The following is a 24670-nucleotide window of genomic DNA, read 5'->3' as shown; positions in this document are numbered from 1 at the left end:
ATTTGGTTCTTCGCAAGACCTAATCATCACATCACCAAAACTAAGAAGAAGAGGAAGAGGAAGACAAGGTGGGAAGAAAGGAAGTATAAGGAAAAATAGGAGGCTACAACAATGGTCCATTAAGAATAAAGTACTCCAACTTGTCGAGTTTTCATTTACATGATGGAAGAAACTCTAGATTCATCAGAAGGCAAAATTTGTATTGTACTTCCAAATTTTGATTTTTTGTTGTAACAGCACCTGTACAATAATTTGTAAAATTGTTATTAATAAAAGTCGTTCAGAAAAAACATACACAATTCTTTGAATTAGGAGTCGGCTTGTAGGTCCACCAATACCCTCTCCCGGCGTTTGTAGTACATAAAAATAATGGCTGATAAGCTGTACCCATTTGTCGCTTGTTTATAGAGAAGTGTTTTTGAAGTTTCTTTAGAGCAGCATGTCATAATGCTATTACACAACGGCGATTCAGAACCAAAAGCGCTTGATTCAAACCTAAAAACGCCTTAATCTTCGTTAAAGTGTCTCATAGATTTTTTTCTCGTACATTGGTTCACACGCGTCTCTCCGTTACGGCAAGACAAGTATCGCTGGCTATTGAAGTTAGAAATGTTGTTGAGGGAAACCACTTCAGTTGATGAAACTCTAGTTATGATATTTCATAAATACAGGCATACATCTATGAGGGTTTTTCCAGGTGTCGTGAACAATAAAAATTTAAGACATGTTCCTCTATTTAATGCCATGTGGTTAAAGCTTATAGTTTAAATAAATAATTAGAGTGATCGAGTTAACTAAGGTTTCTACTACTCCATTGATATTAAAGGAATAATGTCACCACAGGAAGCAATATGTAAATACTACGATTTTAGTACTGTATTTAATGCCTTACGTTTAAGTATTATGAAACTGTATTTGTTAATAAATTAATGGGAAGCTGGTACGTTTCAGGTTACTTTGCAAAAGTGCTATTCTGTATTACATACATAATTCAAGAAGGAAAGCCATGGTTCATCGACATTGACTAACTATCAACACATATACAGTTTCTTAAAGCTATAATGGGTTTACGTTAACTGGTGGCCAAAGCTTATCTCTGGTAGTTCTATGGTAAGAGTCACCAGTTATGTTTTGATGCCGACTAGCTGCATTGCCTAAGTGTTGTTGGGCTCTAAGCACTATGGGACTTAACTTCTGAGGTCATCAATCTCCTAGAACTTAGAACTGCTTAAACCTAACTAACCTAAGGACATCACACACACCCATGCCCGAGGCCGGATTCGAACCTGCGACCGTAGCCAAGTGTTGTTGTACACACGTCGGCTCGCTACACAAACGCATTTGAGGACATGCAGTATATATGGAGGACGGTGAGACTGAATGAGATCTAGTAGCACACAAAAGTTCTAGAAGCACGCAAAAGTAGGAGAGTAACAGTCACTCTGGGACAAGTATAAACACCGGCTTCGTCCCTGTGTCAAATGGTGGCTGGTGCTTAGTACCGAGGTTGCATAACAGAAGGCGCATTTTACCAGTGTTATGTGCCAGAGGGCGCTTCGTATCAGTGTTACATGTCAGAGCGTGATTTGTCCCATTGATGCTTGGTAGAGGATGCTTTGTATCGAAGCTGTTTCGCAAACGGTGGTTTGCACCAGTGTTTTATGACAGAGGGTGCTTTTTATTAATGTTGCATGAAAGACAGTGTTTCATCCGAAAGTTGCTCGCCAGAGGGTGTTTGTTACTAATATTGCATGGCAGAGGGTGTGTGCTACTGAAGTTGCATGTTGCAGAGCAGTTTGTTCTGCTCTTAAGTGCTAAATGGTGCTTTGTTTCAGTGTTGCGTGACAGAGTGTGCACTGTACCATTGTTGCATGGAAAAGGGTTCTTTGAACCAATGCCGCATGTCAGAGGATGCTTCTTACCAGTTTTATGCGGCAGAAGGTGCTTTGCAGTAGAAATGAAAATGAAATGATCGTGTGGTATTGTTGGCCCCATTCGCTGAATTTCGGCCGTTGGTTGAGAGTCTTATTGCAGGTGACACCAAACTGGGCGACTTGCGTTTCGGTGATGATGATAATGAGGACAACACAACACCCAGTCCACAGGCTGAGAAAATCTCCGACCCGGTTGTGAATCAAATGCGGGCCCACTGCATGGTAGGCAAACACGTTACCACTCAGTTAAGCATGCGGACTTTGTAGGAAAAACCTGACCTTTGTTGCAGAATTGCACAATCGCACACACACACACAAACCAACATTTAGATCTCCCACTCATAGTCCAGCCACTAAAATTAAAAAAAGCCTGTCGCAGCATAGTATTTCACCAGCCATTAAAACGAAACAACCAGTCAGTGCACACCCTATCTTGTTCTCTGTGCTTCCCACTTGGCAACGAGTGAAGTTCAATATTTGCAGTCCTCGCTTGATGCAAGGCACAATGAATCCCCGCCCCCCCCCCCTCCTCTACTAAACACTTCTGTGGCTAAATTATCTCTGTTATTTATCAAAATACAGTATATGTGGCGCTATAGATCCAACTTACAGTTATGGTACGCTTGTCACCTAAAACATGACTGCAGACTCTCAAATTGAGTGCCACATTGCTGTTTTCGCGTCACAGTTGTCTATATTATTGTTCTATACCAATACAAAACACCTGTAGCTAAAATAAATTGCTAAGTGGCAAGGCAGGTAAAACTTGACAGATTCCTTTAGGCCTAAACTAGGTAATGTTACTGGTGGTAAAAAAACGAACTTTCATCTTCTAATCAAGCACCATTTTAGAGAGTAAGATGACAACTTTTACGTATGTCGGCCTGAAACTGCCAGTAGAGATATGCGACCATTATTATTAATATATTTGACTGGATGTTAGGAAAGCTGAGTAGTCGCAAAGAAACAGGTGCTACTTGTTTCTTGGAGCATTTATTCCAAATGACACGTCTCGGGCTCTGCCCATCATCAGATTTCCTGGTGTAAGCAATGTAAATTTTTTAAATTTATTGTTAATTTAATACCTTAGAAAAGGTAGGCCGGCAGCGGCCTATCTATGCGGCTCTTCGGCCACAGAAAGACAGACAGTAATCATGGAGACAGAAAAACAGACGTACGGGAATGGTAAAAACAGGAGACATACATAAGAAATGACATGAAGGCGTTTGCGGAAGGTACTGGTTATACAGATAAGTTCAGCAGTGGACACAAACGTAGACAGACAGTTTCACAAGCGAACGATGGAGCACACTGAAGAAGAACACTCACACACTAACAAAGAGTTTGGCGCACTGAACACAGTGAGGAGATGGGGGGAGGGCCTGCCACTGGGTGCAGGAGACGGGTAGGTGGTAAGGAGGGGGAAGAAGTCAATAGGAGAAAGGAAGGGTGAGGGGAAGGGAGAGGGCAGGGTCGGGTGTGGAAGCCTGGGGAGGGGGGGGGCGAAGTGGAAGAACTGGGAGAGAGGAGGGGGGAGGGAGAAATGAAAGTGGGAAGGAGAGAGGGAGCCCTGGAGGAAAAGGGGGAGGAAAAGAAAGGGAGGATTAGATCTGATAGAATGGGTACACAGAAGGAATGAGGACATCATCAGGAAGGTGGAGTAATGAAGATAGAGATCAGGTGGGACACAGGCTGGTGGGCATAACAAAGGATGGGGCGGATGAGGGACTTATAAGTGTGGAGGATTGTGGAGGGGTCCAGACCCCATGTTTGGCTGGAGAGGAGTTCGAGTAGACCGAGACAGTTTCGTGCCTTGACTTGGACTGGCTAGAGAAGAGGGGTCCAGGAAAGGTTGCAGTCGAGGGTGATGACAGGGTACTTGAGGGTGGGGGTGAGGTTTATGGGGTGGCCATAGATGGTAAGATAGAAATCCAGGAGACAGAATGAAGGGGTGGTTTTTCCTATGATGATTGCCTGCGTTTTGGAAGGATTGACGTTGAACAGCCACTGGTTGCACCAAGCGATGAACTAGTCAAGTTCGGATTGGAGAAGGTGTTGGGAGCATTGAAGGGTGGGAAGGCGGTGTTATCAGCATATTAGAGGAGGTGGATGGGGTCTGGGGTGATGGCATGTCTGCCGTATAAAGAAGGTAGAGAACAGGGAAGAGGATGGAACCCTGGGGCACACCGCCAGAGGGGTAGAATGTGTAGGAATCGGTATTGTGGATGGTAACATAGAAAGGGCGATGAGAGAGGAATGAGGCGATCAGATGGACGTAATTAATAGGAAGGGCGAAGGTTTGAAACTTGAAGAGGAGACCGGAATGCCATACATGGTCGTAAGAACATTCGAGGTCAAGAGAGAGGAAGATGGAAGAGCGATGGGAATTGAGGTGTTCGGAGAGGAGGTGGGTGAGGTCAAGGAGAAGGTCATCAGTAGAGAAGGAATGTCGGAAGCCACATTGAGTGGAGGGGAGCATCTAACAAATAGTTAGATACACATATTTTATAACACCAAATGTTAACAGGAAAGCGTAAAATCTAAGTAAGTTTCAGAATTAATACATATTATTTCATAGCAAAAATAACTTTGACAGTTTGTTCCTTTCTCATACGTTCACAAACCAAAAGGTGTGACATACAATTTAAACTTGGAAAACGCGAACGTTGGTCGTAAGAAGGACTACAGGCAACTGCTACTTCAGTGCACTCGCACTAGCTATGTAAACCACACAGTGCAAGAGGGCGCCACCTTACGGCATTTCCGATGTGGAAATGCCTATGTGTTTACAAAAAATGAAAACAGTAACCAACGACAACTAGAAGTACATGTTGTGTGCCTGCACATAACCACCTTAAAACACACATCGCAGTAGTACAAAGTACAAGAAAATACATTACAAAATTGCAGGAAAAATGTTTTGTCTCGGAAAGACATGACTTCCTGAAGATTACATAAGCATTTGTTTAGATTACAAAAGTACATGGCAAAATTATAGAAAAAATATTTTGTCTTTGATGGACATGACATGTCGAGGAATACCAAAGGATTTGATTAGATTCACAATTACATTTCTGGACTGTTCGTCAAACATAAAAGCTAAAGACATATGTCGCGTTCTGTGGTTTGTTCTTGCGGCTCTTCATTAGCCAAAATGTTTATCGCCCACTGAAAGAGCAAAAAACAACAAAATACATTCTAAGGTGTGAGTCAGAACTCTCCATTACATTGATTAAATATTATACTGAGTATCGAAAACAATATAGCCAACTTAAGGCTATTCTTTGCATGGCTTAAGATTGGAAATAAATAAGCACTCAGATAACGATACTAACAATCTGAGGGCATAACATGGGCCCGCGATTCTAAGCATTAGATGTGGTGGCTTAACTACTCTTGAAGATGGAATTCAAGGTAAAATTCGCAACCACAGCGTAAAGCGCAGTTGCAAGGTTAGGCTCGTGATTGTTAGTCCGAGTTTGCAATAATCGCATATTTTGCTTGTCAGTTAAAGAAGCCTCCTTATCCACCAGATAATAATAATTATTCTCCACATATAATTCCTAAATATGCTGTGGTTATTAAAGGTTAATATATCTTTGAAATTGAAATAATTTGATAATCTGGCACTCAGACATTATTGGTACTTATGGCATTGTCTGGTATTTCGCCATTATTAATACGTGTCCATCTATTATTGGTCATGATGATTTCTGAAGCTTTTAATTAGACTTAATTTATGAAGTCCCTTCTTACAAGTTATTTAGTAGTTAACAAGACCCAAGAAAACTCCTTTTTATTAAATTCATTCTTAGTAACAACAAGATTTATCCGCTGCTACTGCGTGCTACTGCGAATTGTTGTAAACCACTTGGAAAAAGGCAGTCATCTAAAGAGGTGAGTGCAAAACTTAGGGCCAAAGCAGAGGCACTGACACACGACAACATGTCATGTACTTCAGTTCAGTAAAAATCCGTTGCACAAGCCAGATTCTGTATCACTTATAAATTCGTGTTCAAATACGCAGTCAATTAGCTTCTCGTGTACCTAATGAGTGAAACTGACACTCATGCTGCACACATACAGTGTTATGCAGGCTAGATTCCGATTAGTGATAGCTCAGGTTGCTCATCGAGTCCATTTTCACACACGAACATAGGCTTTATTTGTTGTAGGTACGTTACAACATATAGTGTGCTTGCACGTAAAAAAAATACAGTAGCAAAGGGAAAGGTGGTTGATTGCTTGCACTTAACCACCATAAAAGATCACTGTAGTACATGGGCACGAGATTGTACCTCTGAACATATTAAAAAAATTATTTAACTTAGAAGGATAATGTAACGAAACTACAGAAAAGTTTGTCTTGATTCACTGCTCAGAGTAGTACATAAGGAAGGGACCGTATATTTCATGGTTCAAAATTTTTTTTACTTTATTATTTTTATACACACATATCTTTTTACGCGGTATTCGCTAACAACTATAGGGCATAAGAAATATAGTAAAGGGAGAGGGGATGATTTCAGAAAATTGATTACAAAAGTTGTAATTTTTGTGTGCTACTCACAACAAATCGTCAAAAAGACTAAAAAACCATTTCTTACCATTACTGTTTTGCTCGTTGGTTACTGTTTTAATTTTTAGTAAACATATAGGTATTTGCACAGCCGCAATGCCGTAAGGTAGCGCATAGATTACCTAGCAAGTGCAAGCGCACTGAAGTAGCAATTTTCCGTAGTCCTTCTCACGACCAACATTCACATTTTCCAAGTTTAAATTGTATGTCATTACTGTTGGTTCCTGAATGTATGAGAAAGGAGCAAACTGTCAAAGTATTTTTGCTATGAAGTAATATGTATTGGTTCTGCCACTTAGTTCGATTTTGCGCTTTCTTGTTAATATCTGGTGTTTAAAAAAATATACAGTTAATTATTTGTTACATTGTTTATACCAGGAAATCTGATGATGGGCAGAACCCGATATATGTCATGTGGAATAAATGCAGAAAAAACAACTTGTACGTGTTTGTTTGTGACTACTCAGCTTTCCTAAAATCCAGTCAGTTATATTACGATAAGTTTTGAATGTGTGGATAAAAATGCTGTTATCCTAGCTTTTATTGAGTTGCAATTATTAGCCAGTGATGATGATCTTGAGTAAGTGTAATTAATAACTATATCACTCAAATTGGCAACCTTCGTCAATTCTTTTCCTTCAGGGTTTCGTAACAGCTAAGTGTGTAAGTGTGTTTTAACGTGGGCTTAGGAACTTTTTGGAGTTTGGTTCTTAGGCGTTATGACACTGATGGCTTCGCCTTATAGTAGTAATTGGCCACATGCATACATATGAGTGCTGAATGGGCCCTGGAATTAGAGTCCTAAGAGAAAATGGTAGGAATAGTGGCGTAAATCCCATGCTATGATGATTAGTGTTTTATCTATTGGAGTTGATAGTTGCAGATAATCTAGCGAATATGTTTAGGATGTTGAGTTCAATGTCAAGACCTAGAAGAATATTAGACATGATACTTTAATGGACAAAACAATAAATAAGTGAGGGTATTCGAATGGTCAGCCGTGAAATAAAATAAACCTAGCTTCATTCTGTCAGACGTAGTTTTGAATTTCCTTTTAATTAAGGATCAAAACAATAATGTTAGAGTTACACAATGCGCACTTCCTGAGTTATTAGGATCTTAGCTGTTAAATGTTGTTTACTTGTTGCTCTGCAATTAGTAAAGGCGAGGATGAAGCTCCGTGCTCTGTCGGAAACGTAATTTCTATTCGCCTCCTTTACTCTTGCTCGGCATCCGCTTATAGTTGCGTGCAAAACCATGGTTATCTATGAAACTTATGTGTATGATAGCTTATATATGTTTGTTGTAAATATGTTGTAAATGCAAGGTTTATGTGAAGTCACTGAAAGCTTACACACGTCATGCAGGAATCAGCGATAACACAACACCACAGAACAGCGGACCACTGCTCGGATTTACCGCAGACGAACACCGACAATAAACCTGTAGTGGACTGTTAAGGCAGCCAGTCCACAGTGAAGTAGCCGAAAGGGCACGCGTCAACTCACGCCGTCTGGCGTTAAGTCTGGAACAGGATTCGTAATGAATGTGATAAAGAAAAGAACGTAGCTACTAGAACACTTAACTTTTATATTGTCCTTTGGTATACAGCATTCTTGATGATACAAGTGAGACTCTTTAGATTCATGAATTAACTAATGGCGCCTTGCTAGGTCGTAGCCATGGACTTAGCTGAAGGCTATTCTAACTGTCTCTCGGCAAATGAGAGAAAGGCTTCGTCAGTGTAGTCGCTAGCAAAGTCGTCGTACAACTGGGGCGAGTGCTAGTCCGTCTCTCGAGACCTGCCTTGTGGTGGCGCTCGGTCTGCGATCCTGACAGTGGCGACACGCGGGTCCGACATGTACTAATGGACCGCGGCCGATTTAAGCTACCACCTAGCAAGTGTGGTGTCTGGCGGTGACACCACAAAACCCATTGTCAAGAGTCGATGTGGCCCTATGTGTTCAAATTAATGTTTTCGAATGACTTTTCCATGAGAGAGACAGGCAGTCCAGTTTGAATCATCGTAGAAGTCAGTTCATCTGGAGATTATAGGTTGAGGGGATATACTTGGCATCTGGAGGTGTCAGACTTTTTGGTGAGAGGCTTGTGGATGCAGTAAGTCGAGTTCTAAGAAGTGACTATGTTAACATACGTACCTGCGAGGTCTCCCCAAAGACAGATCTGTGACCTGTTATGTTCATATAGATTTCATTGGTATTGGTTTATGCTTAAGGATTACTTTTGAGCGGGCAAGGTTGATCCTTTACAGCGGATTAATATCTACAGGCCGAGGTAATTATTTGTGGTTAATATATAGTGTTGAAGGAGTACATCTGCATCTACATCTTCATACATATTTCGCAAGCCACCGTAAGGTGCTTGGCGGAGGGCATCTTGTACTGCAACTAGTCGATTCCTTTCCCGTTCCACTCGCATACAGAGCGAGTGAAAAACGACTATCTATGTGCCACCGTATGAGCCCTAATTTCTAGTATTTTATCTTCGTGGTCCCTACGCGAAATGCATGATGGCGACAGTAGGATCGCTCTGCAATCAGCTTCAAACGAGGGTTCTCTGAACTTCCTCAGTAGTGTTCTTCTAAATGTATGTCTTCTTCCCTCCACCCTTGCATGCTGATCAAACCTTCCTGTAATAAATGAAGCAGCTCGCCTCTTAATTGCTTCGATGTCTTCTTTCAGACCGATCTGGTGCGGATCCCAAACACTCGAACAGTGCACTAGAAAAGATCGCACTAGCGTCCTATATGCGGTCTCCCTTGCAGATGAACTACACTTTCCTAAAATCCTGTCGATAAGCCGAAGTCGATCATTCTCCTTCCCTACCACAATTCTCCTTCGCTCATTCCATTTCATATCGTTTTGCAACGTTACGCCCAGATATTTAAACAACATGACTGTGTCAAGCAGGACGCTGCTAATGCTGTATCCTAACGTTACAGGTTTGTTTTTCCTACTCATTCGAATTAACTAACATTTTTCTACATTAAGAGCCAGCTGCCATTTATCACATCAAATAGAAATTTTCTCTAGGTCATCTTGTATCAACCTACAGTCATTTATCTTCGACACCTTCCTGTACACTACAGCATCAGCAAACAACCGCATATTGCTCCCCACCCTGTCTGCCAGATCTTTTATGATCATAGAAAATAGCAATGGTCTCATCACACTGCCCTGGGGGACTCCAGATTTGATCATCTCTTTCTCTGATGAACACTCGCCGTCGAGTACAATACTCTGGGTTCTATTACTTAAGATGTCGTCGAGACGGTCACATATATGAGAGCCTGTTCCTTCGTTGACAGTTTGCAGTCGGATACCGAGTCGAATGTTCTTTGAAAATCTAGAAATATGGAATTTGCTTGTTGCCCTTCATCCATAGTTCGCAATATGTCATGTGAGAAAAGAGTAAGCTGGGTCTCGCAGGAGCGATGCTTTGTAAAGGCGTGCTGATTCGTGGACATTATCTTTTCGGTCTCTAGGAAACTTATTATATCCGAACTCAGAATATTCTCTAGACTTCTGTAGCAAACCGATGTTACACATATTGGCCTGTAATTTTTCGGGTCCGTTCCTTGCCTTTCTTATATAACGGAGTCACCTGCGCTTTTTCCAGTCGCTAGACACTTTGCGCTGGTGGAGAGATTCGCGATAAATACAAACTACTTAAGGAGCCAGTGACGTACAGTACTCTTTGTAAAACGGAATTGTGATTCCATCCGTGCTTGGCGATTTATTTCTTTTCAGCTCTTTTAGTTGTTTCTCTATGCCACGGCTACTTATTCATCCACACAGGGACTCTGTGCGGTGATCAAACGACGGTACCTTTGTGAGATTCTCCTGCGTGAACAATTTCTGAAACTTGGAATTTAAAACTTCGGCCTTCCTTTTGCTTTCTTCTACTGCCAATCCAGAATGCTTTTGTGTGGTAGTATGAATTTATTGAAATAACTGTATTGGAATGTTATCTGCTTAAGTCAGTGATGCACTCCTAGTTGGTCAATAGCATTCTCAGAGGTAACTGGGTTGTTATCGTTTGGTGCTGTGAAATATATGGTTTTTTTTTTTTTTTTTTTTTTTTTTTTTGGTGGCTCGAGCAAGGTGTTAATGTGAGTGCACATTGTAAAGATTTTTGGCCCTAACAGCTTACAGCAGCAGCCACTTGGCTTGGTAATTATGAATTCGCGCGACTATTCACATAGATCTGACCCTTGGCCCACAATAGTAAATCAATTTCAGTTAAACAGAACAATTAAAACTGATAGTGTGTGGCATAACTTTGACTTAATTATCAACAGTAACAAGTGACCTTTTTCAAGTAGGGAATTGTAGTGGGATGTTTACGGTCAATGCGTGAAGAGGCAGAGCTTTTCATGACTGTTTAACTTTCAGGATCTAAGAGGCCCCAGTGAGTCGCCTGGTAACAGTGTAGAGCCGCATGCTGGATATGAGAACCATGAAAGACAAACACATACAAAAGGTCCGTCATATTTCAATTGGCAGCAGAGAAATAATAAAAAACATTTTAATCCGGGGTTCAACACCAACGGGATTGGCCGAAACACCGGTCAGTGGCAGCCGGATTATTACAATCAGTGGGAACCAAATTTTCGGAACTTGCTGCCACTGAATCACAATAGTAACAGTACACGTAGGCCTGTACCAAATTCGAGGCCTCTACCTAATAGCACAACCCCACAGAATCATGTAGTACAGGTTTAAATGAGCGCAGAACGGTTCTCAGCTGTTAACAAAACGCCACATCGCAGTCCCTGATGCCGGTTGGAGGGGTATGAAATGGAGGCACTTATTCACGACAGCAGCTTCACATGTGGGGATTCAAAGGGGAAGTTAACATTAGAGAAAAGCTCTGTAATGACCTTGAATCATTTAAAGAATCCAATGAAGATCTAGTTCAGCAGTGACAGCTATAGAGGCAGAAGACCCACAACAGTAGTGATTGACACAGTTGCGAACATACGAGGTGCATTCAAGTTCTAAGGCCTCCGATTTTTTTTCTAAGTAACTACTCACCCGAAATCGATGAAACTGGCGTTACTTCTCGACGTAATCGCCCTGCAGACGTACACATTTTTCGCAATGCTGACGCCATGATTCCATGGCAGCAGCGAAGGCTTCTTTAGGAGTCTGTTTTGACCACTGGAAAATCGCTGAGGCAATAGCAGCATGGCTGGTGAATGTGCGGCCACGGAGAGCGTCTTTCATTGTTGGAAAAAGCCAAAAGTCGCTAAGAGCCAGGTCAGGTGAGTAGGGAGCGTGAGGAATCACTTCAAAGTTGTTATCACGAAGAAACTGTTGCGTAACGTTAGCTCGATGTGCGGGTGCGTTGTCTTGGTGAAACAGCACACGTGCAGCCCTTCCCGGACGTTTTTGTTGCAGTGCAGGAAGGTATTTGTTCTTCAAAACATTTTCGTAGGATGCACATGTTACCGTAGTGCCCTTTGGAACGCAATGGGTAAGGATTACGCCCTCACTGTCCCAGAACATGGACACCATCATTTTTTCAGCACTGGCGGTTACCCGAAATTTTTTTGGTGGCGGTGAATCTGTGCGCTTCCATTGAGCTGACTGGCGCTTTGTTTATGGATTGAAAAATGGCATCCACGTCTCATCCACTGTCACAACCGACGAAAAGAAAGTCCCATTCAGGCTGTCGTTGCGCATCAACATTGCTTGGCAACATGCCACACGGGCAGCCATGTGGTCGTCCATCAGCATTCGTGGCACCCACCTGGATAACACTTTTCGCATTTTCATGTCGTCATGCAGGATTGTGTGCACAGAACCCACAGAAATGCCAACTCTGGAGGCGATCTGTTCAACAGTCATTCGGCGATCCCCCAAAACAATTCTCTCCACTTTCTCGATCATGTCGTCAGACCGGCTTGTGTGAGCCTGAGGTTGTTTCGGTTTGTTGTCACACGATGTTATGCCTTCATTAAACTGTCGCACCCACGAACGCACTTTCGACAGATCCATAACTCCATCATCACATGTCTCCTTCAACTGTTGATGAATTTCAATTGGTTTCACACCACGCAAATTCAGAAAACGAATGATTGCACGCTGTTCAAGTAAGGAAAACGTCGCCATTTTAAGTATTTAAAACAGTTCTCATTCTCGCCGCTGGCGGTAAAATTCCATCTGCCGTACGGTGCTGCCATCTCTGGGACGTATTGACAAGGAACGCAGCCTCATTTTAAAACAATGCGCATGTTTCTATCTCTTTCCAGTCCGAAGAAAAAAAATCGGAGGCCTTAGAAATTGAATGCATCTCGTAAACATTATGGTGGCAAATTTTTCCGAGAGGATAACCAACACGACGCATGTACCAACGTTGCCAGTTCAAATTTGCGTTGGAACCAGCGATATTGGCGCTAAAGGACGAAGACTGACCATGCAGGCACAGATAAATGTTGAGTTTGAGGGCCGAGCGATCAGATGCACGTTTCTCGTAGTCAAAGGCCTGTCTGTTTACTGTTTGATTGGGATGGATTTCCTGCGAGGCGGGAAGCTAAAATCGACCTGCTGAGCGGCAAAGTCCGTTTGGTAGTAGATGGTAAGAGTATAGTTTTGGACATGATGCGAACTAAGGCATGCCATGGAATATACTGCAAAAGAGAAAAGTAAAAATGTTCAAAACATGGTGGTGTACTCACAGTGGCTAGTCCCATTCACACAATGCACCGGTATCGCAGGATTCAGTGGACGTCCAGAGTATCTCAACTCATGTCCGGTCAAAGATAACAGAATCGGAATATAAGACAGAACAACAGAATACTTGACTACCAAATTTGTTATTCATGTATATCAATGTCTTTTTGACCAAGCGTGGAGTTAAAGTTTTCCATTCCATGGCGTGGTGATACAGCAACCACTATGCAGAATGAGGAATAGAAAACAGTCTTGATAGCGATGCTGAAACTACTGTTTTTTTTTATCAATAAACAGTAATATCTACATCACAACAAATGCTGTTTTTTCTCCTCAGGCCTAGAGTTATCAAAGAGCACCAATATCATGAGCTCGTAGTGCCTCATCAGACTTGCTGTCATTTGATGTATTCCATTTTCTGGCCCAGAAGGGAGGCAGTAAAGCAATAACTCGTAAAGATGTTGAGAGATCATTATCACCCTATAGTAGCCCACTACTAGCAGTGATAGTTACTGTATACTGGCCTTCACACAATTGTCAGAATCCCACATGAAGGATGGTATCCTGTAGCTTACCCAGACTCAAATCGAAAATAAGACATATATCATAAAAGGCTATGAAGAAATATATATTTAGTGATTTCTTGTACTTATTTGTATATTTGCCATTTCATATATCATCATTACATATATAATGTTTTGTGTATTTGCTTATGAATATTTATATGAAATGATCAGTTTGTCCATTGCATCACAAAGTATAGACATATTCCACAAATGGCATTTTTTTATGCCAATATGTAATTACAGACATATATTTATTCGAACTTATTGTACACACACACACACACACACACACACACACACACACACACACACACACACACATATATATATATATATATATATATATATATATATATATATATATATATATATATATATATAAGTTATGGATACATTGCATATGATTGAAGAGACCATGGGTGGAAATTTCAAGCTTTATGTGTCAGTGTGCAAGTTACATATATCCTGCCTGAAACAAGCGACTTAGAGGTAGTTTACTTGAATGAAATAAATGTGTGTAAATATTTTTGTATGTAGCAGGTGAAAAGAGACATTGTTTTAGAATTTAGTACAAAATTGTGTATGTCACATGAACTTTTTTAAGGTAAAGTTGAGATCATTTTGGATAACAAACGATATATATCAGAAAAGTGAAATGTAAACGCGTGAGCAGTACATGCTTTGTGGCAACTACATGACTTACAACAAGTAATACAAAAGTTCATAATATGTAGGAAATGTAAAGATTGTATCTTTGTGTACTGAAGTGTATATACTGCAAATCACAATTTCGTTGTTCAAATAAAAAATCATGTGCATAATCGAAAACAGACAGTACCGTAATGTTAGTGTAAAACACTTACAGATCAAGAAAAATTTTGTGTAATTATCTGTGGAACTAGTATTTTTGTTTCATTACCTCAATATAAGTAATCAATATTTTGTATCCTAGTAATCAAGTAATTCTTTTATTTCTTCACAAACACATAATATAAAATCATGAGACCAGCTGTAAGATGAGCCATGAATTGTTTACTGCTATAAAATGTATCAGATAGATTATATAATGCTAAGACAGAGATTTAGGAGCCAGGTTTGAAATTGTAAGACATTTCCAGGGGCAGATGTGGACTCTGATCACAATCGAGTGTTTATGAGCTGTAGATTAAAACTGAAGAAACTGCAAAAAGGTGGGAACTTAAGGAGATGGGACCTGGATAAACTGACTAAACCAGAGGTTGTACAGAGTTTCAGGGAGAGCATAAGGGAACAATTGACAGGAATGGGGGAAAGAAATACAGTAGAAAAAGAATGGGTAGCTTTGAGGGATGAAGTAGTGAAGGCAGCAGAGGAACAAATAGGTAAAAAGATGAGGGCTAGTAGAAATCCTTGGGTAACAGAAGAAATGTTGAATTTAATTGATGAAAGGAGAAAATATAAAAATGCAGTAAATGAAGCAGGCAAATAGGAATACAAACGTCTCAAAAATGAGATTGACAGGAAGTGCAAAATGGCTAAGCAGGCATGACTAGAGGACAAATGTAAGGATGTAGAGGCTTATCTCACTAGGGGTAAGATAGATGCTGCCTACAGGAAAATTAAAGAGACCTTTGGAGAGAAGAACCACTTGTATGAATATCAAGAGCTCAGATGGAAACCCAGTTCTAAGCAAAGAAGGGAAGGCAGAAAGGTGGAAGGAGTATATAGAGGGTTTATACAAGAGCGATGTACTTGAGGACAGTATCATGGAAATGGAAGAGGATGTAGATGAAGATGAAATGGAAGATAAGATACTGGGTGAAGAGTTTGACAGAGCACTGAAAGACCTGAGTCGAAACAAGGCCCCGGGAGTAGACAACATTCCATTATAACTACTGACGGCCTTGGGAGAGCCAGTCATGACAAAACTCTACCATCTGCTGAGCAAGATGTATGAGACAGGCGAAATACCCTCAGACTTCAGGAAAAATATAATAATTCCAATCCCAAAGAAAGCAGGTGTTGACAGATGTGAAAATTACCGAACTATCAGGTTAATAAGTCACAGCTGCAAAATAATAACAAGAATTCTTTACAGACGAATGGAAAAACTGGTAGAAGCCGACCTCGGCGATGATCAGTTTGGATTCCGCAGAAATGTTGGAACACGTGAGGCAATACTGACCTTACGACTTATCTTAGAAGAAAGGTTAAGGAAAGGCAAACCTACGTTTCTAGCATTTGTAGACTTAGAGAAAGCTTTTGACAATGTTGACTGGAATACTCTCTTTCAAATTCTAAAGGTGGCAGGGGTAAAATACAGGAAGCGAAAGGCTATTTACAATTTGTACAGAAACCAGATGCCAGTTATAAGAGTCGAGGGGCATGAAAGGGAAGCAGTGATTGGGAAGGGAGTGAGACAGGGTTGTAGCCTCTCCCCGATGTTATTCAATCTGTATATTGTGCAAGCAGTAAAGGAAACAAAAGAAAAGTTTGGAGTAGGTATTAAAATCCAGGGAGAAGAAATAAAAACTTTGAGGTTCGCCGATGACATTGTAATTCTGTCAGAGACAGCAAAGGACTTGGAAGAGCAGTTGAACGGAATGGACAGTGTCTTGAAAGGAGGATATAAGATGAACATCAGCAAAAGCAAAACGAGGATAATGGAATGTAGTCAAATTAAATCGGGTGATGCTGAGGGGATTAGATTAGAAAATGAGACACTTAAAGTAGTAAAGGAGTTTTGCTATTTGGGGAGCAAAATAACTGATGATAATCGAAGTAGAGAGAATATAAAATGTAGACGGGCAATGGCAAGGAAAGCGTTTCTGAAGAAGAGAAATTTGTTAACATCGAGTATAGATTTAAGTGTCAGGAAGTCGTTTCTGAAAGTATTTGTATGGAGTGTACCCATGTATGGAAGTGAAACATGGACAATAAATAGTTTGGACAAGAAGAGAATAGAAGCTTTCGAAATGTGGTGCTACAGAAGAATGTTGAAGATTAGGTGGGTAGATCACGTAACTAATGAGGAGGTATTGAATAGGATTGGGGAGAAGAGAAGTTTGTGGCACAACTTGACTAGAAGAAGGGATCGGTTTTTAGGACATGTCCTGAGGCATCAAGGGATCACAAAGTTAGCATTGGAGGGCAGCGTGGAGGGTAAAATTCGTAGAGGGAGGCCAAGAGATGAAAACACTAAGCAGATTCAGAAGGATGTAGGTTGCAGTAGGTACTGGGAGATGAAAGAGCTTGCACAGGATAGATTAGCATGGAGAGTTGCATCAAACCAGTCTCAGGACTAAAGACAACAACAACAACAACAACAACATGTTTAGGTATCATGGTCAGATAAATTTTTGTTTGTATTTTGATACATGTCCTCATTCACGTTCGCGGTGGATGTTTTTTCTTTCATTTATGCTTTTCGATTCCTTATCAAGCATCCTTGATCTGTCGTGCGCAAGTGTAGAGCAATGGTGTCCTCTGCGATAAAACACATAATCTTTTTGGTTAAAAAACTATTTATAGATGTGCATCAGGTCACTGAGCTGAAACAGAAATACGACTAAATATTTCAGAAAGTAAGAGTTTCATATGTAATCTCAGCTTTAAAAGCATTCCATACGTAATTAACTTCTTGTTTATAAAAAAATTCACAGTCAGTGGATATAAAAATAGATTGTATGCATTCAAATATGAAGACAGATGAGAACGAACAGAGATGTAAACTCTTTTTACATGGGTTTGGTTTCTTGTATTCTATTCTGTTCTTATATTCTATTCTTATTATCTATTTTGTTCTGTTTCATCTTTTGTGTTTTTGGTTGCTAATTTCTGGATCTGGATTTTGGTTTCCGTAGTCTGGTATTCTTCTTATAGTTCGTTTAATTTTGTTCTTGTTTTCTTTTCATTTTTCTTGATCTGGCTTTTCTTGCCTAGGTTACTGCTATCTACATGTATTACATTCTTTGATCTTTTCTTTCTTGATATGACTTAATTAGATTTAAGTTCTATTTTTATCATCTATGTCATATTTTTCTTGCTGTTGTACTTTCTGCTCACATTATTCTACTGTTGGCTTATCGTTCCGTGTAAGAGGTATAGTCACAACCCTAGAATTTCCCTTACTGCAAAGGGAAAACCTCCTTAAAACTCCAGAAAAGGTTGGGTATGCTGCATCTTTGTGTTTAGCTCCTGTTATCCTTCTCTTGTTCTTATCATTTTGTTTTTATTGGTTCCCTTTCTATTGGGAGTAGATGTTGCAGGATATGTTGGTCTATGAGTACGGCCGCTGTGTCTTCGTTTTGTGGTCCTTCTATGCTGATTGCTACTATGAAGGACTGTGTTGGTAACGGGTATTGTATGCTGGAAAGTTTGCTGTGTGGTATTGTTTCTTCAGTTCTTCTTTGATTAGGGTATTGCATTTTAATCTGTTTAGTCATATTCTGGAGCTTAGTTGTGTCAGTCTTTGTGCTAGTGGTTCTATTTTTTCTGGGCTGTAAACTATTGCTTGTTTCGTGCTGCTTGATACTTTTATCATGATTCTGAGAGTTCGTCTTCAGTAGCACATTCTCTCTGGCTTTGTAAGCTGTGAGCCATCCAGGCTGGGGCTGCATATTGTAGGACTGGCCTCATGAAGGCGTTGTATGTGTGTATCATTGCCTCTGTAGTGGCTCCATGTGCCCTGCCCTGATAATCTTTATTAATCCCATTCTGCACCGTGGTTTTGCTAAAGTCTCTGTGATGTGTTCGTTCCAGTACAGTGTTATATCTAGAGTCGTACCTGGGTATTTTCTGGTGTCCTTAGGGGTGATGTTTTGGTCCCATGGTTGGACTGTGGCATCCTTTCGGCTTTGCTTTCTATGCGTCGTTCTGTTTCATCTACATCTACATCTACATTCATACTCCGCAAGCCACCCAACGGTGTGTGGCGGAGGGCACTTTACGTGCCACTGTCATTACCTCCCTTTCCTGTTCCAGTCGCGTATGGTTCGCGGGAAGAACGACTGTCTGAAAGCATCCGTGCGCGCTCTAATCTCTCTAATTTTACATTCGTGATCTCCTCGGGAGGTATAAGTAGGGGGAAGCAATATACTCGATACCTCATCCAGAAACGCACCCTCTCGAAACCTGGCGAGCAAGCTACACCGCGATGCAGAGCGCCTCTCTTGCAGAGTCTGCCACTTGAGTTTATTAAATATCTCCGTAACGCTATCACGGTTACCAAATAACCCTGTGACGAAACGCGCCGCTCTTCTTTGGATCTTCTCTATCTCCTCCGTCAACCCGATCTGGTACGGATCCCACACTGATGAGCAATACTCAAGTATAGGTCGAACGAGTGTTTTGTAAGGCACCTCCTTTGTTGATGGACTACATTTTCTAAGCACTCTCCCAATGAATCTCAACCTGGCACCCGCCTTACCAACAATTAATTTTATATGATCATTCCACTTCAAATCGTTCCGCACGCATACTCCCAGATATTTTACAGAAGTAACTGTTACCAGTGTTTGTTCCGCTATCATTTAATCATACAATAAAGGATCCTTCTTTCTATGTATTCGCAATACATTACATTTGTCTATGTTAAGGGACAGTTGCCACTCCCTGCACCAAGTGCCTATCCGCTGCAGATCTTCCTGCATTTCGCTACAATTTTCTAATGCTGCAACTTCTCTGTATACTACAGCATCATCCGCGAAAAGCCGCATGGAACTTCCGACACTATCTACTAGGTCATTTATATATATTGTGAAAAGCAATGGTCCCATAACACTCCCCTGTGGCACGGCAGAGGTTACTTTAACGTCTGTAGATGTCTCTCCATTGATAACAACATGCTGTGTTCTGTTTGCTAAAAACTCTTCAATCCAGCCACACAGCTGGTCTGATATTCCGTAGGCTCTTACTTTGTTTATCAGGCGACAGTGCGGAACTGTATCGAACGCCTTCCGGAAGTCAAGAAAAATAGCATCTACCTGGGAGCCTGTATGTATCTAATATTTTCTGGGTCTCATGAACAAATAACGCGAGTTGGGTCTCACACGATCGCTGTTTCCGGAATCCATGTTGATTCCTACATAGTAGATTCTGGGTTTCCAAAAACGACATGATACTCGAGCAAAAAACATGTTCTAAAATTCTACAACAGATCGACGTCAGAGATATAGGTCTATAGTTTTGCGCATCTGCTCGACGACCCTTCTTGAAGACTGATACTACCTGTGCTCTTTTCCAATCATTTGGAACCCTCCGTTCCTCTAGAGACTTGCGGTACACGGCTGTTAGAAGGGGGGCAAGTTCTTTCGCGTACTCTGTGTAGAATCGAATTGGTATCCCGTCAGGTCCAGTGGACTTTCCTCTGTTGAGTGATTCCAGTTGCTTTTCTATTCCTTGGACACTTATTTCGATGTCAGCCATTTTTTCGTTTGTGCGAGGATTTAGAGAAGGAACTGCAGTGCGGTCTTCCTAGAAGGAACTGCAGTGCGGTCTTCCTAGAAGGAACTGCAGTGCGGTCTTCCTAGAAGGAACTGCAGTGCGGTCTTCCTAGAAGGAACTGCAGTGCGGTCTTCCTGTGCTGGTAGACAATAAGTTGGCTGCTGAGGGCGTTCGGCCTTATTTTACACTTTACGACCAATGGTTCTAACACTTGTATGTACTGCCGCCCCTATAGCTGAATGGTCAGCGCGTTGGAATGCCACGCCTGGGGGCCCGGGTTCAATTCCCGGCCGGGGGGGGGGGGGCAGATTTTCTCCTCTCAGGGACTGGGTGTTGTGCTGTCCTCATCATCATTTCATTCCCATTGTCGGTGCGCAAGTCTCCCAACGTGGCGTCGCACTCAATAAGATTTGCACTTGGCGGCCGACCTTGCCGTCTGGGAACTCCCGGCCAACGACCCCATACACTCATTTCCATTGTATGTAGTGCTTAGTCATTTCTGAGAGTCCTTCCGCTGTTACGCAATAGCACCAGTATGCCGTGTCATCGGCTTTAAGTTCGTTCCATCTGATGGGCTGGGGGATGTCGCCTGCGTACAGTTAGCAGAGCAGTGGCGAGATAATAGCCCCTTATGGTAAGACCGCCTTTTGGTAGAAGGTGTTCGAGGGTTTCCCATTAATGGCCTTTCATCTAATACGTTTTTGAGTAAGGTGATTAGGCTTTGAGAGAGTCCCGTTTTTAGCAGGCTGGCGTGTCACACTTTATCAAAGGTCCTCTCATAGGTTGAGTTCTTCTGTGACTTTATTGCAAACGTACAGAATGGGATCGATAGTTGCGTGTTCTTTACGGAAACATGCTGGGATTTTTGGAATGACTTCCTGTTTGCTTGAGTGTTTTTAATTCGGTTAGTGATTATCAACATTTTCCTATGACCGGGAGTAGTGTTATTGGTCTATGTAACAGTAGGTTATTAGTTGGGTTTCTGGATTTGGACAGCGTCTTTACTTTTGCTGTCTTCCACTTCTTTGGAACAGTTAGCAGTATGATTGCACCGTTGAACTGACTTTTCAATATTGCTATTATTTTATCCTGTGGGGCCAGATGAAGTTGTCCCCTTGTGAATCCATCAATGCCTGGCGCGTTGTTTCTGCCGTCTGCGATCACCTTCCCAATTTCTTCTTGCTTCCTTAGCATTGCATACTGTGGGACAGGACATCATGATAGGGAGCACTTTTTGCACCATTGCTTTATGTTCGAGATCGAATGTTTCATCCTGAGAGAGTTTGTGGACATTCTGTAGCATCTTTTTGAATACCTCTACTTTGTCTTCGTCTTGAGTCATAATGGTGCCATTGTCTATGATGGGTGGTTCGGATGTGTATGAGTGGCCACAGGTTTGTTTGGAGGTTTTCCAGAACCGTCCTGCCTGCCTATGGTCTAGTTTTATACCCATCTTTGATTTCTTTAGCCAGCAAGTTGTTGTCTGTTGAGTGTGTTTAATCGATTCCACTCCGTTTTGTGATGGTCATGTTGCACATTTTGAATTTGTATACCCTTCATTTTTAGCCTGATGTTTGCAAGTATATGGAAAGATATTGTTGGTATCCGTAGCTCATTTATTTTTCGGGTGCGGTATCGTTTGTTGCTTGCGTTACTGCTGAGGTGAGTTTTTCTTTATAGTCATCGAGTTCGTGTACTGTCGTGATGTGGTGGGAGCTGGGAGATTGTTGTTCAGAATTTCTCTATATTTCTTTTCGTCTACCCTGCTTAGGTTGTGTAGCGTCTTGATTTCTTTTTGTGTTGGTGTAGTTTTGATTAGGTCCAAGTTGAAAAGGAGCGGAAGGTGATCACAGCCAATACTGTCGCCGATCCACATTTGGCTGCAGTGTATTCCTAGGCTGACACTGCAGAGTATGTGGTCCGGTATGGAGCGTCCTTTGTGATTAATGAACGTTGGCAGTTCGTTTTCAAATCGCATTATGTTTGGGTCGTCTAATAGATCTTCGAGGTCTCTTTCGTTACTGTTTGTGGCGTAGTCGCCATATGTGGTAATCTGGCGTTTAGGTCTCATGCGAAGATGAGAGGTCTGATACTCTTTATGTAATTTATGAAGCCCAAGGTTTTCTGTTTTTGGGTGGAACGTGTACTGTGACTACGTTGATGGTCTCAAACATCTTGGTTTGTAGTCTGATAATTACTGCTTGGATGTCGTTGGAGTTAGCAGGGATATCAACGTGCATGGCTGGAATTTGGTGGTAATGGATCTGCTGTAAGTTTCGCTGTTGTGCCCCCTATGGCATATGTAATCCCTTAGTTGTAGGACAAGCCAGTTTGCTCTTGTTTCAGCTACTCCAAGGGTCGCCCTGCCACAGTTCGCGGCTGCCCCATTCGGATGTTCGAGTCCTCCCTTGAGCATGGGTGTGTGTATTGTCCTTAGCGTACGTTAGTTTAAGTAGTGTGTAAGCTTAGGGACAAATGACCTCAGCAGTTTGGTCCCATAGGAGCTTACCACAAATTTCCAGTTTCCTGGGTCATTAAGTGTTCCTCCATCGGCTGTCTCTTTCGAAAGCCATCCGCGTTGACGAACGCTGTTTTGAGCTGTCTTTTGACTTTAAAGCTAGCGAAGGTCATTGCTCTTCTGGTGGACCCCGTGCGTTATTCACACTTTGTTTGTTTCTCTCGTGTGTTTCTAAATTCAAATGGCTCTAAGCACTATGGGACTTCATATGTGAGGTCATCAGACCCCTAGACTTAGAACTACTTAAACCTAACTAACCTACCGACATCACACACATCCATACCCGATGCAGGATTCGAACCTGTGACGGTAACAGCAGCGCTGTTCCAGAATGAAGAGCCTAGAACCGCTCCGCCGCAGAGGCCGGCTAGTGCGTTAATGTTTTTATTAAGAAGTGCAGGTAGTTCCCTATCTGGTTGACTACAAACTGTCTGTTGAATGTATTGTTTGGATACCTTTTGCAGTTTGTTTCCGATTTTGGCCTTTTTTGGGGGGAACACGTTATTAATGCTACCGTAATGGATCTCAGTACATCGTCCACTTTGACGAGGGTGTCTTCTGGATTTACGGCTCCTTTAGCTGTCGCACCTATGCATTTTACTATGGCTATTGTGACCTCGCTGGTTGGTGCTGCCGGCCTTTTGCAGAATTTTGGATCGTGTGCTGGGTGTTGTTCGCCTCAGTTGGCTCATCGTGGTTTGTCTTGCGATGTGCATCTGCTCGAAAAGTGTGGCTCTCTGCATACGCTGCAGATTAGGGTTTTGGCATCACAGTTTGGTGTTCTACTGGGTATGTACGGTGGAACATTCCAGCGTTTTCACTGAGCAGGTCGTCTATGGTGGCCTTATTGTGTGATATTACTCGCATAATTCTAGCTCGTTGTTTGTGTCTCTGCCTCTTGCTCGGCGTACGTACTTTAAGTCGAAGTTTTGTTTTTCGAGATCTTTCGTTACCTCTTCGGGCATTATGTCATAGTCGACGTGTTTTATCACCACACTAAAAGTTAATTGATATGGTTTTTGTTCCCTAGCTGATTGTTTCCGGCGGGGGGGATAGGTAATTGTTCTGTTAGCACGTTCACTCAGCTACTTCTCAGGTGTCGCTCTAAAATTTCTGGTATTCCTGGATTTGTGCTGTGGAGGGTGGCCGTGTCATTGTTTCTCACTGGCATATTGACGATGTTAGTTGGTTCCTGGATCCCTTATATGGCCATTGCCAGTGATTTCTGGGATTCACATTTGTTGAGGTTTTTTATTATAAGTGAGAACCGGTAGTTTGCTGGTGTGGTCTGTCTAGATTGTGTTTCCAGTTCGGCTGTGGTTTTTAATTTGGCGATCTGTGTTTGTGCATCACTCCTGCTTGTTGCTGAATTTTTTCGTGAGCGTTTGTTGGTGATTTTCTGCCATGTGTCTCCCGTTCCCAGGTCCCAGTTTTCGTTGATGGGCTGAGCTTCTGGTGTCTCTGTGGGGGTTTCTCATGGCGTCCTGTCTTCAGTTTACCCGATAGACAATTTTTCGGCTTGGATTTTGCTAGGGACAGTTGTTAGCTGCGTTGCCATCGCTTTTTGTTGGTTTGTTGGTGTTTTGGCTGGTTTGATGTGTGGCTTTGTCTTGTCTGCAGTTGCGGCTGGTGTCATCTGTTGGTGTCATCGTCATCTGTTGGTGCAGCAGGCACGTTATAGGTGACAATGACGACAGGGTGTACTTGACTCGGTGGTGGCATCAGTTCAGTGGCGACTGGGCGTACTTGTCTCGGAGGCGGCATCAGTTGAGCATCTTCATAGGGCATGGTGATGATCTCCGAGTGGTGCGTCGTGCTCAGAGTAGACTGGTTCGATATGGTTGGTTTCCGAGTATTGAGAGGAGCTGAGTGCTTCTGTGTAAAGCGCAGTGATACCGTAGTGGTATCGTGAGCAAAATGTAGAAAATTTGAAGACGCACAGTAGATAACGG

The sequence above is a fragment of the Schistocerca nitens genome, chromosome 5 (assembly GCF_023898315.1).
Source record: "Schistocerca nitens isolate TAMUIC-IGC-003100 chromosome 5, iqSchNite1.1, whole genome shotgun sequence".
NCBI lineage: Eukaryota > Metazoa > Arthropoda > Insecta > Orthoptera > Acrididae > Schistocerca > Schistocerca nitens.
This window is presented reverse-complemented; position numbering follows the sequence as displayed.